This window comes from Mustelus asterias, chromosome 15 (assembly GCF_964213995.1).
Source record: "Mustelus asterias chromosome 15, sMusAst1.hap1.1, whole genome shotgun sequence".
In the NCBI taxonomy this organism is placed as follows: Eukaryota; Metazoa; Chordata; class Chondrichthyes; order Carcharhiniformes; family Triakidae; genus Mustelus; species Mustelus asterias.
In genome coordinates, this window is record NC_135815.1 from 26,045,051 (window position 1) to 26,060,342 (window position 15,292).

The 15,292-nt window shown below is 42.8% G+C and overlaps 1 protein-coding gene and 1 pseudogene across 3 annotated transcripts in view; both read left to right on the forward strand.

The window, feature by feature from the left end:
• Positions 1-15,292, forward strand: part of camkmt (calmodulin-lysine N-methyltransferase) — a 341,266-nt gene that overhangs the window by 79,276 nt on the left and 246,698 nt on the right. The window lies entirely within an intron of this gene.
• The window catches only part of LOC144504868 (uncharacterized), a 134,189-nt pseudogene continuing 130,726 nt past the window's right edge, over positions 11,830-15,292 (forward strand).

The window sequence follows — 15,292 nt, forward strand, 5'->3', positions numbered from 1 at the left end:
TCCACTTAGATACCTCACCCTGGATCCCATGAGATTTAACCTTATGCAACAACCTACCATGCGGGACCTTGTCAAAGGCCTTGCTAAAGTCCATGTACTGCACTGCCCTCATCTATCTTCTTGGTTACCCCTTCAAAAAACTCAATCAAATTTGTGAGACATGATTTTCCACTCACAAAGCCATGCTGACTGTCACTAATCAGTCCTTGCGTCTCTAAATGCCTGTAGGTCCTGTCTCTCAAAATACCTTCCAACAATTTACCCACCATAGATGTGAGGCTCACTGGCCTGTAGTTCCCAGGCTTTTCCCTGCAGCCTTTTATAAACAAAGGCACAACATTTGCCAATCTTCAGGCACCTCACCCGTGACTATCGATGATTCAAATATCTCGGCTAGGGGACCCACAATTTCTTCCCTAGCCTCCCACAATGTCCTGGGATACACTTCATCAGGTCCCGGGGATTTATCTACCTTGATAAAGACTTCCAGCGCCTCCTTCTGTGTAATATGTACACTCCTCAAGACATCACAATTTATTTCCCCAAGTTCCCTAACATCCATGCTTTTCTCAACAGTAAATACTGATGAGAAATATTCATTTAGGATCTCGCCCTGAATGGAAGAAAACACTGAGGGGGCATCTGAACTGGAGAGAGGTGCAACTAGACCAGTAGAGCAATTAAGAATTTGAAAAATAGACAATTTTAGCATGCCTATTTGACTCAACCATTACCTCAGCAACAAGAAAGCATAAAATCACAGAAATTTACAGCATCTTTCACACTGGGTCATTCAGCCCATCATACCTGTTCCGAGTGAAAAATAGCTATTTAGCTTAATCCCAATTTCCAGCTCTTGGCCCATAGCCTGGCACTTCCAAATGCGTATCCAAGCACATTTTAAACATAAAGAGTGTTTCCAACACTACCACCTTTCATAGAATCATAGAAATCATAGAAACCCTACAGTGCAGAATTCACGGCAGTGAGTTCCAGACACCCAGCAACTTATAGGTGAAAAGGATTCTCTCCAACTCCCATCCAATCCTTCCACTAGCTGCTTTAAATCTACACCCCCTGGTTATTAACCTAAAAAAGACTTGCATTTATACAGCACTTGTCACAACTATTGAACATTTCAAAGCGCTTTACAACCATTGAAGTACTTTCGAAGTGTAGCCACTGTTATTCTACAGGAATTGTGACAGCAAATATCTGCATAGCAAACTCCCACAAACAGCAATGGGATAATGACCAGATAATTCGTGTTTGTTATGTTGATTGAGGGATAAATGTTGACAAGGAAACCAGGGATAGCTCCACCTGAAAGGCCAGATGGGACCTCAGTTTGACATCTATTCCAAACACCCCCCCCCCCCCCCCCCCCCCCCCGATCTCCATCCCCCTCCCCCCATTTTGTGGTGCAGGGATTCCCAGAGGCAAGCGTCCCTCGTGCTCAGGCTAATGCATTTACCTTCCCACTGCTCATTGCTCCTTCAATCGCAAACTTTCCCTCTTCCACGCTTACTGCTAAATAGTGCAATTGATGATTGGAGGAGCAGCGGGAAAGGTGAGTGTGGTGTATGATCCTGAGATCTAGTACGGTCACGGTGTGAGGGCAGCAACTGCTGGCCAGAACACGCTCTGAGTGGGAGAGGCGGCTGCTTGACCTGCAGGTCAGCAAACTGCTGGGAAGTCATGGGGCTGCATGGCTGAGGCCACCACCCTGGTGGAGTCTTCTCACAAAGATTCGAAGGTGAGTGGGAATGGGAGGGGTTGAATAAGCGAGTTGGCAGGATTGGGGAGAGGGCCTGAGAGTGAGTTGGGGGGGGGTGGCTTGGGAAGAGGGGTAACTGAGTGATTCTGTGGGGTGGTGACGGCAGTGGAAGAGTGTTCACTGGTATTTCTCCCAACGTCAAGTGCTTATTCCGCAACAAACAAGCCCATCCATCACAATGGTAAGTCAAAAAACTATTATCGGCAGATATTTAATTGTAATGGGTAATTATGCTTGTTATATATTTGTATTTATTCATATTGGCTCACTGAAGCTATGCTGTATTAATGTATGCACTGAAAATGATGTAATAGATCTAGCATGGGAAACAGAGAAGAGTTTTAAAGTTTATTTATTCAGTGTCACAAGTAGGCTTACATTAACACTGCAATGAAGTTACTATGAAAATCCCCTCGTCACCGCACTCCAGTGCCTGTTCAGATACACTAAGGGAGAATTTAGCATGGACAATGCACTTAGCCAGCATGCCTTTCAGATTGTGGGAGGAAGCTGGAGCACCCGGAGGAAACCCACGCAGACTTGGGGAGAATGTGCAGACTCCGCATCGGCAGTGACCCAAGCCAGGAATCAAACTGTGTGTTGATGCTAATAGAGCAGACCTTCAGGAAGACTTTGAGATTTTCTTTGAAATCTCTCTCTTGACACCCTGTGAATGGGCTTGCTGATATAGCTTTGAGGCAACAGTGCTAACCATGTGCCACTGTGTCGCCCAGAAGAAGCAACCGTGGAAGAGATCTCTCCGTTAGTTTTGAACCAAAATCTGTCCCATGTATCATGCCTCCAATACACAACAATACTGATTTACAAAAGTGTGGTCATTAGGAGGGTAGTTAAAAATATTAATTGCCTGTAGGAGTGCGCAAAAACTTGGTAAAAGTGAATAGAGGGACACTGCCACAAACACTTGGAAACCACTACCCTATCAGCAATCCTTCTTGTCGAGGATGATCCTTTTTTGCAGGTGGCTGGGTGGAAGTGAGTGTTCGGCCATGTTTTAGCTTTGCTTGGCTCTCCTGGAGTGAAGACATTGGTTATCAGTTAGTAGAGGTGGTGGCAGATTGTTAGGTCAAACAGCTGCCCTATCCTTTAGTTCCTCTCTCTCTCTCTGCTCTTATTGACTGGAAGGTATTGACACAATTTTTGATGATGAATCATCATTTTGGTTCGGATTAGGCACCTGCTTCCTGTGTGTTGTTGCTAATAGAGCAGACCTTCAGGAAGACTTTGAGATTTTCTTTGAAATGTCTCTCTTGACACCCTGTGAATGGGCTTGCTGATGTAGCTTTGAGTTAGATGCCTGTTTGGGTAGTCTTGAATCAGGCATTCTGACGCCAGGTCTTGGTCCATTTCAGCTAATGAGCGATTATCATGGCCTCTATACTCAAACCATAAAGACCTTTTTGACTTCTACCTGCTCTCTCCCTCCCAGATCCAGGCAGACTCAAACACTGTCTGTGATATTCAGTGATTTTTGATTTGATTTATTATTGTCACATTTATTAGCATACAGTGAAAAGTAGTGTTTCTTGCATGCAATACAGAGAAAGCATACCGTACGTAGAGAAGGAAAGGAGAGTGCAGAACGTAGTGTTACAGTCATAGTTAGGATGCAGAGAAAGATCAACTTAATACGAGGTAGGTCCATTCAGAAGTCTGATGGCAGCAGAGAAGAAGCTGTTCTTGAGTCGGTTGGTACGTGATCTCAGACTTCTGTAATTTGTTCCCCGACGGAAGAAGGTGGAAATGAGTATGTCTGGGGTGTGTAGGGTCCTTGATTATGCTGGCTGCTTTTCTGAGGCAACGGGAAGAGTAGACAGAGTCAATGGATGAAAGGCTGGTATGAGTGACGGACTGGGCCTCATTCATGACCCTTCATAGTTTTTTGCGGTGTTGGACAGAGCAAGAGCCATACCAAGCTGTGATACAACCAGAAAGAATGCTTTCTATGGTGCATCTGTAAAAGTTGGTGAGAGTCATAGAGGACATGGCAAAATTTCCTTAGCCTCTTGAGAAAGTAGAGGCGTTGGTGGGCTTTCGTAATGATAGCGTTAGAATGGAGGGACCAGGACAGGTTGTTGGTGATATCCTAAGAGCCTATAAACTGACTTTTGCAGTGGTTTCCTTTGCATACTTCTCCATGGCAATGTGAATCACATTGGCCTTGTATCTAGGTAGAAATGTTAATTAGCTCTCCTTAAGACTCCAACTCTCTCTAATTTTGAAAGTAAGTGGGCAGTTTAAAGCACAGGTATTTACAAGCAGACATTCTCAACACTTTTCTAGGACTTCAGAGACTCTCAATCTCCAATGTTAATGCACAGTCTTCTGCCATTGTCTCCAAGCATAAATACCTCCTAATGTTTTTGCAGTTAAACAATTTAAACCTTTCTTTGATCTGTAACAATCAAACCACCCAGGCTTACTGGTTAGGATGACTTCAGAACAGGTCACATGACCCCCTCCATTTTGCCTTAAATTTAAAGACACAGTCCCAGAACATTACAATCTTATAAATCTCATAGTTATAATACTCAGCTGGGCACTCATTGCTGCAGCATCTTCCAAAGGGTAGTTCAATTCACTAAGTGGAAGGCTTTTGTGGGATCAAAGAAAGTCATGTGAAAAGAGTTATTTTGCTCTTTGCACTTTTTCCTGAAGTTGATGTGCAATCAAAGAACGTGGAGGTGGCTATACTTCTGGAAAGGGAAGTCACAAGAAGAACACAGAATTATGGAGTCGACTTTGTCATCAAAAATTACCTCATGATGAGGTTCCCCTGTTGGGATCAATTAGTGCCTCATGAGACTCAGCCTAACGGTCAGGCTATCAGTCTGACACCCTCACCAGTGCATATGCACCTACCTTGGACTCTGAGGACGAAGTGAAAGAAACCTTTTATTCCATCCCAACTCCCAAAATACTGAACTTGAGCGTTGCCAGATTGCCAATGCGGTGCACATCTGAGAGACCGGCAGGGTTCAACCCATGTTTTGCGTTGTTATGACACTTAATTTCGCCCCACACCTGTAACCTCCAACGGTACAATGCTCTCACAGTACTACATTGGAGTGCAGACCTTGACTTTGGGTTTTCAAGTCCTGAAATGGGACTTGAACCTGGGACCATGTGACTCGAGAGGTGCGAGTGCTCGCAAATTAGCCACAGTTGACACTATATACTGATTAGGAAGAATTGGTCCTTTCGATATAGGCCACTTGTAATTTTATACAACTCAATTAAATCTACCCCATCTCCTCTGAAAGCAGTCAATCGAAGTGTGAGGTGCCAATTTGTTCAGAATGAGCAACTGTTAGACCACATTGTGCAAGAACACTGCTGGTTGGGTGAAAAAGGCCATGTTTCGTGTGGGTTGATGCCTCTCATTTAAGGAGCTTGCAAGAACAGTAAACACCAGTTTTCCTTTCCTCCTTCAGTGCAAAGAATGAGCTAAACATTTCTTGGAAAGTTACCTTTGTGGGAAATGCAAATCTCAGTAAAACATCGTTTCTCCAATTCCACAATCCAGATCTTGAGTATTGCAATTAGTACTTTATTAGTGACTTTATTTAGGTGGCCCAAGTAATGTTTTTTCATTATGCTTGCACTTAATGTGAAATAAATGTCCTTATGGGAATTCATTTTGAGTACATTGCTCATGCATTAAAAGTTATGTATAAATGAATAATAACCATAAAAAGAAAATTACTCTACCACAGATCTAATTTAATTAAAATATGTGTTTAAAAGCTCTTCAATGCATTAAAAATAATCTGTCAGTGAATCTCACCTGAGTACATACCCTCATCCATCCATCAAACTTCTGTTAAAAAGTTCTTCTAGAGAAGGACACAAGAACCAATTTGTCCTACACCTGAGGCATTATATCCTTTTCTCTCAACTCAACCAACAGTAACGCTGAGACAAGGGGTGACTCTCATTGCTCATGACACTCTTTACTTGTGTCAGGAAAGATCTACTCATTAAACACCCTTCCGGCCTGGTTTAGTAATTTCTATACCATTAAAGAGGCTGCTTTCCTAAGACAACAGTGAAGAAAAGGGCAGTGCTTTCAACTACAGCTGTATAGAACAGTTTTATAATTGTAGGATCCCCTTGAAAGGATTTAAATTTTCAGAGGTAGTATAAACATATATGTCACTTGGCCAACACATATGTACACGGTTCCCTCCAATTCAACTTATCTAGTTTGACACCTAGATACTAATAGTAACTATTTTAATGTCCACATCATGAATCTTCACGGGAACAATATCATTAACTGGCTTTTTCCTAAAGCCTGTGACTAGCTCTTTGTCTTGTTTTTGTTTCAGTTACGGGAATTGATATTCTTCAACTTCTCCAGCAAGTTCCTATAGTTTAATTTGCTATTCCTGATGAGACCTATTAGTACTGTGTCAGCAGCATACTTCAGGATTGTATTCTGATCGTAAGTCATTTGTATAGAGGATGAAAAGTAAAGGTAACTGTCCTGAGGAGATCCAGTATTCATTAACATCAACTCAGAGTAAATCCCAGAAACTAACACCCGTTGTGAAGGAACAGAAGGGACTAATGTCAAGGTTTTTCAATTTTTCATAAGCTTGAATGGTTGCAAGATGTTAAAAGCTGAAGAGAAATCAACAAACGCAGTGCACTGTTGGATCAGTTAGACCAAGGTCAGGACAGCATTGTCCACTGACTCGAGGTTGATGGGCAAACTGTAACTGATCGATATGTGGTGCAAGAGGATTAAAAGACATTTTCACACAATGCTCTCAACACTTCATGACAATTGATGTAAGAGCAACTGGCCGATAATCATTCCGCTTAGCAGGCCATGGCATCTTAGCACCAGGACAATGATGGCTGATTTCCAGCAGCAAGGAACAGTATGCATGCCAAGTAATTTCTGAAAGACCAGAAAGAAAGGAACTGCCAGCAGATGAGCACATTCCTTAAGAATTTTTCTGCTGATCTGATCTAGACTGCATGCTTTCTGTGGATTCTCTCACTTGAATTGCTTGTCTACCTCCCATTTATTGACAGTAACATGGGATCCTTCTAGTGCACAAAGTGAAGCCTGCTGCAGAATCACTTGTTCCTTAAAGATAATTTTCAAACCGGCAGAAAGAATCTGCTCAATTCAGTTGCAACATCAAGAGGATTATCTGCAGACAAAAAGATATCATTCGTCTGCAACCCACATAAAAATATTCCAATTTGTGTTATCAAAGCAAATTTACAGATCTTGAATGGCCATATTATCCCAAACTTTAATCACTCTCCTGCCAGGTTTAACTGCTGACATTTAAGGAGGTGGTGCACAACATTATGATCTGAATCTTCAATCCCTGGGCAAATCAAAGACTTGTTAGATTGAACAATGAAGCAAAAACATTGATCCAATTTCTTCTCTACAGATGGTTTGTCAACATATGTAGTGTAATTATGGAGCGTGTAGAGTAATTGATATGCCCCCCACCCCACCCAACAAGATTCAGTCACTGTGTAGAGTTTGAGGGTTTCCTCTGGCTACTCCGATTTCCTCCCACAGTCCAAAAGATGTCCAGGTTAGATAGATTAGCCATGGAAAATGTGCAGAGTTACAGGGATAGGGCAGAGGGGAGGGCCTAGGTGGGATGTTCTTTTGGAGAGTCGGTGCAGACTCGATGGGCCTGATGGCTTCTTTCTGCGCTGTAGAAATTCTGTGGTTGTATGGCGTAGCCTTAGGGACCCACTCTGTCTCTGATAAAACTTACTTTGGTGAAACTTACTTTTGCAAAATGGTATGAAACTAAAAATGAGGCTTATTTTGGTTACTTATAGATAAGTTAGTGTAATGGTTAATTCATAGAGTTATCCTTGGCATACATTATAACAGATATATTGCAGGATATGTGCTGGATGTGAGCATTTTGATTCTGATATAAATCAAAACTAAATCTTCCACTTTCTCTTCAGCACAAGGAAAGAATGGCCATAAGTTCATACATTCCTTTGTGTTTGTCTGAAGGTAAATACTGCTCCTTTCCTTTCTCAGGACTCTTCCCAACACAACTATCAATGGCTGCATATAGGATGGGCAGATTACCTGGGGCTCTGTCAGAAATGTTTTGAATTGTTGACCAACAGAGATAACATCTCTTATTCGGCTTCCCAACTGGGGATGAGAGGCAAATCCATGTGTTTCCCAACCAGAAACCATGGATGAACAAGGGTATCCACTGCTTGCTGAAGTCCAGGTCTGAGGAATTCAAGTCGGGTGACCCTCACCTATACAAGAAAGCCAGATATGATCTACGGAGATCCGTCAAAGATGCCAAAAGATGGTACTGGACCAAGTTAGAGTCCTAGGTAGCCACATGGAGTCCCGCTGACTACAGAAAGGTCTGCAAGATATAACAGGCTACAAGATGAAGGCATGGTAAATCGCCAGCACCAATGCACCCCTCCACGATGAGCTCAATGCATTCTATGCCTGTTTTGAACAAGAGGTCAGCGAGAGCACGCCTCCACCCTGGAAACCTCGGACAAACCTGTATCTAAGGTCACCATTGCAGACGTCAGAGCAGCCTTCTTGAAAATCAACCTCCGGAAAGTGACTGGCCCGGATGGGGTAAACACAGTAAGGAGTCTAACAACACCAGGTTAAAGTCCAACAGGTTTATTTGGTAGCAAACGCCACTAGCCTTCGGAGTGCTGCTCCGGATGGGGTACCCAGACGAGCATCAGATCTTACGCGGACCAGCTGGCGAGGGTATTGGCAGACATCTTCAACTTCTCTTTCTACCAATCTAAGGTCCCTATCTGCTTCAAGAAGATGACCATTATCCCGGTACCAAAAAAAAGCCAGGCAACGTTCCTTAATGAGTATCGTCCGGTGGCTCTGACATCCATCATTATGAAGTGTTTCGAAAGGTTAGTCATGGCAGAAATCAATTCTGGCCTCCCAGATTGCCTGTATCCACTACAATTCGCCAGCATTTTCAACTTTTGTTGTTGAAGTAGAAGGTAAATTTTGGTTTAGAATAAATTTTCATTTGAAACTTGCTGCTGCTCATTCTTGGACATGGGCACTGGCTGCCTTCTGGTGTCCAAGTGTCATTTCTTAACAGTGAATGCTGTTAGCTATAGGAGAGGGGGAGCGGGCATCATCGCCATGCCAAACCCTTGTGACCTCAGCACAAATCATTTTCCAGTAGCAGGTGCTGCGTAGCAAACAGGAGCTGGAACTTTGGCTAATTATCCCCCCTCTGATCTGGGATACAAAGGCCACTGGAACGAATCTGTTTGAGGTAAGCTAAATCAGCACAAGCAGGGAATTGAACCTGGAACCTCATGGCTTGCATAACACTGCTGTTACCAACTGGTATGAGGTATCCATGGAAGGCTTTCGGAATATAGCAGGTTGAGTGATAACTTTTTCTTTTATAAGTTACATTTGTCGAAAATCCTCCATTCCAATTGAAAGTCGGCAGTGCATTGTACGCCAATACAATTTGAGTGAATTCTTGATAATGTAGCAATGTAGTGTGGAAAGCTGATTATTCACTTAAAGGGATTCACTCTAATATAAATATACACAATGTATAAAAAACAGCGGATGCATTTTTTATACACCAAAAAAAATTGGTTTTCCCACAAAAGGTCCGTAATATTGAACAAATGGCTCAACGGTTGTAAAAAGCATATCCTTAACAGAGGTAAAATGTTCTAAATCTGTTTTATGGACAAAAATTGAGTAATGTCCCTATAGCTTATAGCTTTATTATTAAATCGCTGTGAATGCGATGCATCGAAGTTAGGAGTTGTTTTCCTGTGTGTCTTAAAATGCTGTGCAATTCACAGCAATTTAAAGTTATTTTCTGTCACTTAACATTTGCATTTCAAGAGCTGTACAGATATTGTACTTTTCTCAAAGTAAGTCTCTTGGGGAGTTCACTTAGCGCTGACAGTTTGTGCACGAGATGGTGAAATCTCAGTTTTACAAAAAGAAAACTAGAGAATGTCAGTTTTAATTGAGGTTAAAACAAGAAGGACAAACATCTCGTGACCCTGTTAGAAGTATACATGTGTGGGCGTCGGAGGTCACAGGATTGGCCTGGGTTGTTATATCCTTAATAGATGAATGGTCAACCAACACTTACTAGGGAGCTTTTGTTAGTTATTATGCTTTTGGGAGTTTTTACTCTTTAGTTAACTCTAAATTCTGGTTTTAGTATCATTGACTACACTCACAGTCAGGGAGTGCTTTCAGCTGCCCAGCTCTCCAGGTATATTTTAGCATGCCTACATGATTAATAAAGAACCTTTTTTGGGGTTTTTGCCTTTAATAAGTGCCCTCAGATAATCTATCGATTTTGGAAGGTTACAGAATAATACTACCCAAGACTTAAGCTCTTCAGGAGAAACATCTTCTACCTAGAGAGTGGTTAGAATTTGGTACTAGTTATCACAAAATCAGAATCACAGAATTGTTACTATGCAGAAGAAGTCCATTTGGCTCATCATGTCTGCACCGACTCTCCAAATGAGCATTATGAATTAGTGCCATTCCCATGCCCTCTTGAATACCTCGATTAAGCCTGCCTCCATCACACTTCCAGGCAGTGCATTCCTGACTCAAACCACTCGGTGTATGAAAAAAAATTTTTACATCACATTTGCTTCTTTTGCAAATCACTTTAAATCTGTGCCCTCTCGTTCTTGATCCTTTTATGAGCAAAAACAGTCCCCTCATGATTTTGAACAACTTTCACACAAGAGTAGTTGAGGCAACAGCATATATGCCTTTAGTGGGCAGCGAGATAAATATGTGATCTCATTTCCCTTATCTGGAAGGAGGGGAACATGCCAGGAGATCATAGAGACACCGTCATCATGACCGCCTTCAAGAAAGGTGACAAATCTGACTGCAGTAACTACAGAGGAATCGCCCTACTGTCGGCCACAAAGGCCATTACAAGAGATCTCCTTAATCGCCGCCTCCCTGTGGCTGAAGGGCACCTCCCTGAATCCCAATGCAGCTTTGGCCCACCAAGGGGCAAAGTGGACATGGTTTTCACCGTGTGGAAACTACAAGAGAAATGCAACGGACAGCTTTTATGTGGCCTCCTTTGACCGCACAAATGTCTTTGACACTGTCAACCTCCGTTTCTTGTACCCTCAAAAGTTTGTCACCATGTTTCACCTGCTCCACAATGACATGCAAACCATGATCCTGAGCCACTCACCCAATTCTCGTTCGGACTGGGGTCAAGCAAGGCTGTGTCATCGCACCAACGCCCTTTTTGATCTTCCTTGATGCTATGCTCCATTTCGCCCTCAGCAAGCTCCCCACTGGAGTGGATTTAAACTACAGAACGAATGAGAATCTGTTCAAACTCCGCCTGTAGGCCAGGTCCGAGATTACCCCATCCTCTGCCATTGAACTGCAGGACACTTGAGCCTGTGTTCACTTGGAGGCTGAGCTCCAAGCCATCATCAGAACCTTCACCAAGTTGTACAAGAGCATGTACCAGACATCCATAAGACAAAAAGGTCCTCTACTAACCTACCCCTGCCCCTGCCACACAGCGCTGCCTCCCGATTATCAAAATCCACAACGAGACCTTGGACAATGTGGACCACTTTCCATACCTTGTCATCAACAACTAGGTTCAATACCAATGCCATCCTTGGTGTTCCAGCACAACCTTGCGTTGCCTGTGGTAGAGAGTGTTTGAAGATGAGGACCTAAGACTCAGCACTAAGCTCATAGTCTTCAGAGCAATAGTGATACCCATCCTCCTTTATGGCTCAGAGATGTGACTATGTAAAGCAAGCACCTCAATACCCTGGAGAAGTACCACTAACGCTGCATCTGTAAGATCCTGCAAACCTGTTGGTGGGATAGATCCACACAACATCAGTGTTCTCGCTCAGGCCGTCATCCCCAGCATCAAAGCATTGACCACACTCAATCAGCTCTGCTGGTTGGGCCACACTGTCTGCATGCCTCCCAAAACAAGTGCTCTACCCTGAGCTTTGACATGGCAAGCGAGCCCCAGGAGGGCAGAGGAAAAGTTCCAAGGACACCCTCAAAGTCTCCTTGGAAAACGTACAACATCCGCACCACCACCTGGGAATCCCTGGCCCATGACTCCAGGAGTGGAGGAAAAGCATCCAGGAAGGAGCTTAACACCCCGCGTTTCATCGCGAAGAGCAAGCTGAAGACAAAGGTCAACAGTGAAAGGAGTGTGTGGCAACCCAGGCACCCCACCCACCCCTCCAACCACCATCTGCCCCAAACAGAGAGACTAGGTCGCTTTGGACTCCTCATTCACTTGAGAACTCATTTTAAAAATGTGTGGAAGTAAGTCATCCTCGACTCGTGAGGAACAATCCAAGAAGAAGAGATAAATAAGTGAAATAGAAAGGAATAAGAAGGTTGTGCTGATGAAGTTGGATGAAATAAGATGAGAGGAGGCTGATGTGGAGCATAAACATGAGCATAGTCCAGCTGGTTTGAGTGGCCTATTCCTCTGCTGTAAATTCTGTAAAACAGCCAGACAAATTTATTAAATAGGTAAAGAAATGAATGAGCTGTAATAATTCCAAAGCCGAACTGTATATTAGTCATTAAACGTAACTGGAAGTGATTTTGCCTGATTTTCACTTTTCAGAGGCTCCTGAAATTGGACCAGACAGAGAACCAACATCCTGAAAATGACTGGGACCAAAGAAATACGAAGAACCATCTGTTAAATTAACAAAACGCTGGCAACACAGTTTATGGATCCTGTAACACACTGGAATTTCAATTGAATTTCCAAGATAAAAACAACTAAAATCTGTGACATTTCTAATAATATTCCGGGGCAGATTTTCTGAATGAAGTTCATTTTTAATATCTTGTGTACTGTGACAGAATTAAAGAAATTGATGACGTTGTAAATCATAGACAAGAGAGGTACAGGGTAGGCGATGGGAACTTAAAAGCATTTAGGTTGTTGGAGGAAGTTGCGAGGTGCTAACAACGGATGAGAGAAGGCTGGTTTTACATTGATAACACAGTCTGCGGCCTTTGTGATGAGCTGGTCCTATTGATGGCACCTTAATGCAGAAGAAATGGACTCGGCGACTGCCCATGTAAAACCTAAATTTGTTGGTGACTTTTGGGCATTCAGGAAAAAACAGCAGATCGTGGGTTCCTTCCAGTAAAAACCAGGAGTCACATACAAAAAGAGAAACTAAGTTCTTATGTAAAGGTTACAGGACTCCAATATCCACAATTTTAGAAAGATTTTTATAACCTGAAATCGTGCATTTGGGGTTTTGATTTCAACATGCCGAGAATTTGAAGGGGGAGAATGGCATTTTGACACAGTATATATTTCCTAAGTTGGATCGGTACAAGGCTTTATGTTTCATGTAATTCTGTCCACATGACAAGTGTCCAACTATTAACTCTACTTTATAGAGGATTTATTAGAGGATAGTTGATTTACCACTGGGAACAAGCAGCCGCCAGTTAGGCTATGCTTCTCTTCTGTTGGGTATGTCTTTGGCTGATGTCTGGTGGAGGGTCTAAAGTCAATCTTTGTTATCCAGAAAGGGTATGTGGAGCAAAAAGATTTGATTTTTAAAGAAGATTCCTGATGTACAGCAGCCTTTCCTGTGAACATGGGCGTGAGAGCTTTTCTTTATATTTTTAAAATACTGTCACTTAAAAGTTAACCTCGGTCCAGTTCACAATGGAAGATGTTGAGTGCATGAAACTGCCCTCCAATTGACACAAATTCAGAATTTCCCGGCTGTTGTGAGAACATTGTGAGCAAAATAGAAATGCCGAGTAGGTGAAAATGGGAGAAGTTGTCTCAATGCCAGTGTTGTCATAGTAGTGTAAGAAAAGCAGCATGTTGCATTTGACCATGATGCACATGAGCCTGGATTGCCATATGCCAATCTTTTTCACAGTGAGGCTGTATTCACTCACCCCTCAGCCCAAACCTGCTGTGACCTTAAATACATGGGGAAAAACGCTATCAATCATAAAAATACATACCTTGGAACTATTTCCAAAAACTGTTTTAATAAGCAAAATATTGTTACTGTTCTTAAATAAATCTTCAACTGTTTGAACATATGTATAAAATGATATATTAATAAAAGCACTTGACATAGAAACATAGAAACTAGAAGCAGGAGTAGCCATTTGGCCCTTTGAGCCTGTTCCGTCATTCATCTTGATCATGGCTGTTCATTCAATTCAATATCCTGATCCTGCTTTCCTCACATATCCCTTGATTCCTTTAGCCCAAAGAGCTATATCTAATTTCTTCTTGAAATCAGACAACGTTTTGGCCTCAACTACATTCTGTGGTAGTGAATGCCACACATTCACCACTCTCCGGGTTAAGAAATTTCTCCTCACCTCAGTTCTAAAAGGTTTATCCCTTATCCTCAAACTATGATCCCTCGTTCTGGATTCCCCTACCATTGGGAACATTCTTTCTGAATCTACCCTGTTTAACACTGTTAGAATTTTATAAGTTTCTATGAGATCTCCTCTCACTCTTCTAAACTCCAGTGAATATAATCCTAACCGACTTGATCTCTCCTCGCATGACAGATCTGCCATCCCAGGAATCAGCCTGGTAAACCTTAGAACATAGAACATTACAGTGCAGAACAGGCCCTTCGGCCCACGACGCTGCACCGACCAGTTAAAAAAAAAAAAAAACTGTGACCCTCCAACCTAAACCAATTTCTTTTCGTCCATGAACCTATCTACGGATCTCTTAAACGCCCCCAAACTAGGCGCATTTACTACTGATGCTGGCAGGGCATTCCAATCCCTCACCACCCTCTGGGTAAAGAACCTACCCCTGACATCGGTTCTATAACTACCCCCCCTCAATTTAAAGCCATGCCCCCTCGTGCTGGATTTCTCCATCAGAGGAAAAAGGCTATCACTATCCACCCTATCTAAACCTCTAATCATCTTATATGTTTCAATAAGATCCCCTCTTAGCCGCCGCCTTTCCAGCGAAAACAATCCCAAATCCCTCAGCCTCTCCTCATAGGATCTCCCCTCCATACCAGGCAACATCCTGGTAAACCTCCTCTGCACCCTCTCCAAAGCCTCCACATCCTTCCTGTAATGTGGGGACCAGAACTGCACACAGTACTCCAAGTGCGGCCGCACCAGAGTTGTGTACAGTTGCAACATAACGCTACGACTCCTAAATTCAATCCCCCTACCAATAAACGCCAAGACACCATATGCCTTCTTAACAACCTTATCTACTTGATTCCCAACTTTCAGGGATCTATGCACACATACACCTAGATCCCTCTGCTCCTCCACACTATTCAAAGTCCTCCCGTTAGCCCTATACTCAACACATCTGTTATTCCTACCAAAGTGAATTACCTCACACTTCTCCGCATTAAACTCCATCCGCCACCTCTCGGCCCAACTTTGCAACCTGTCTAAGTCTTCCTGCAAAC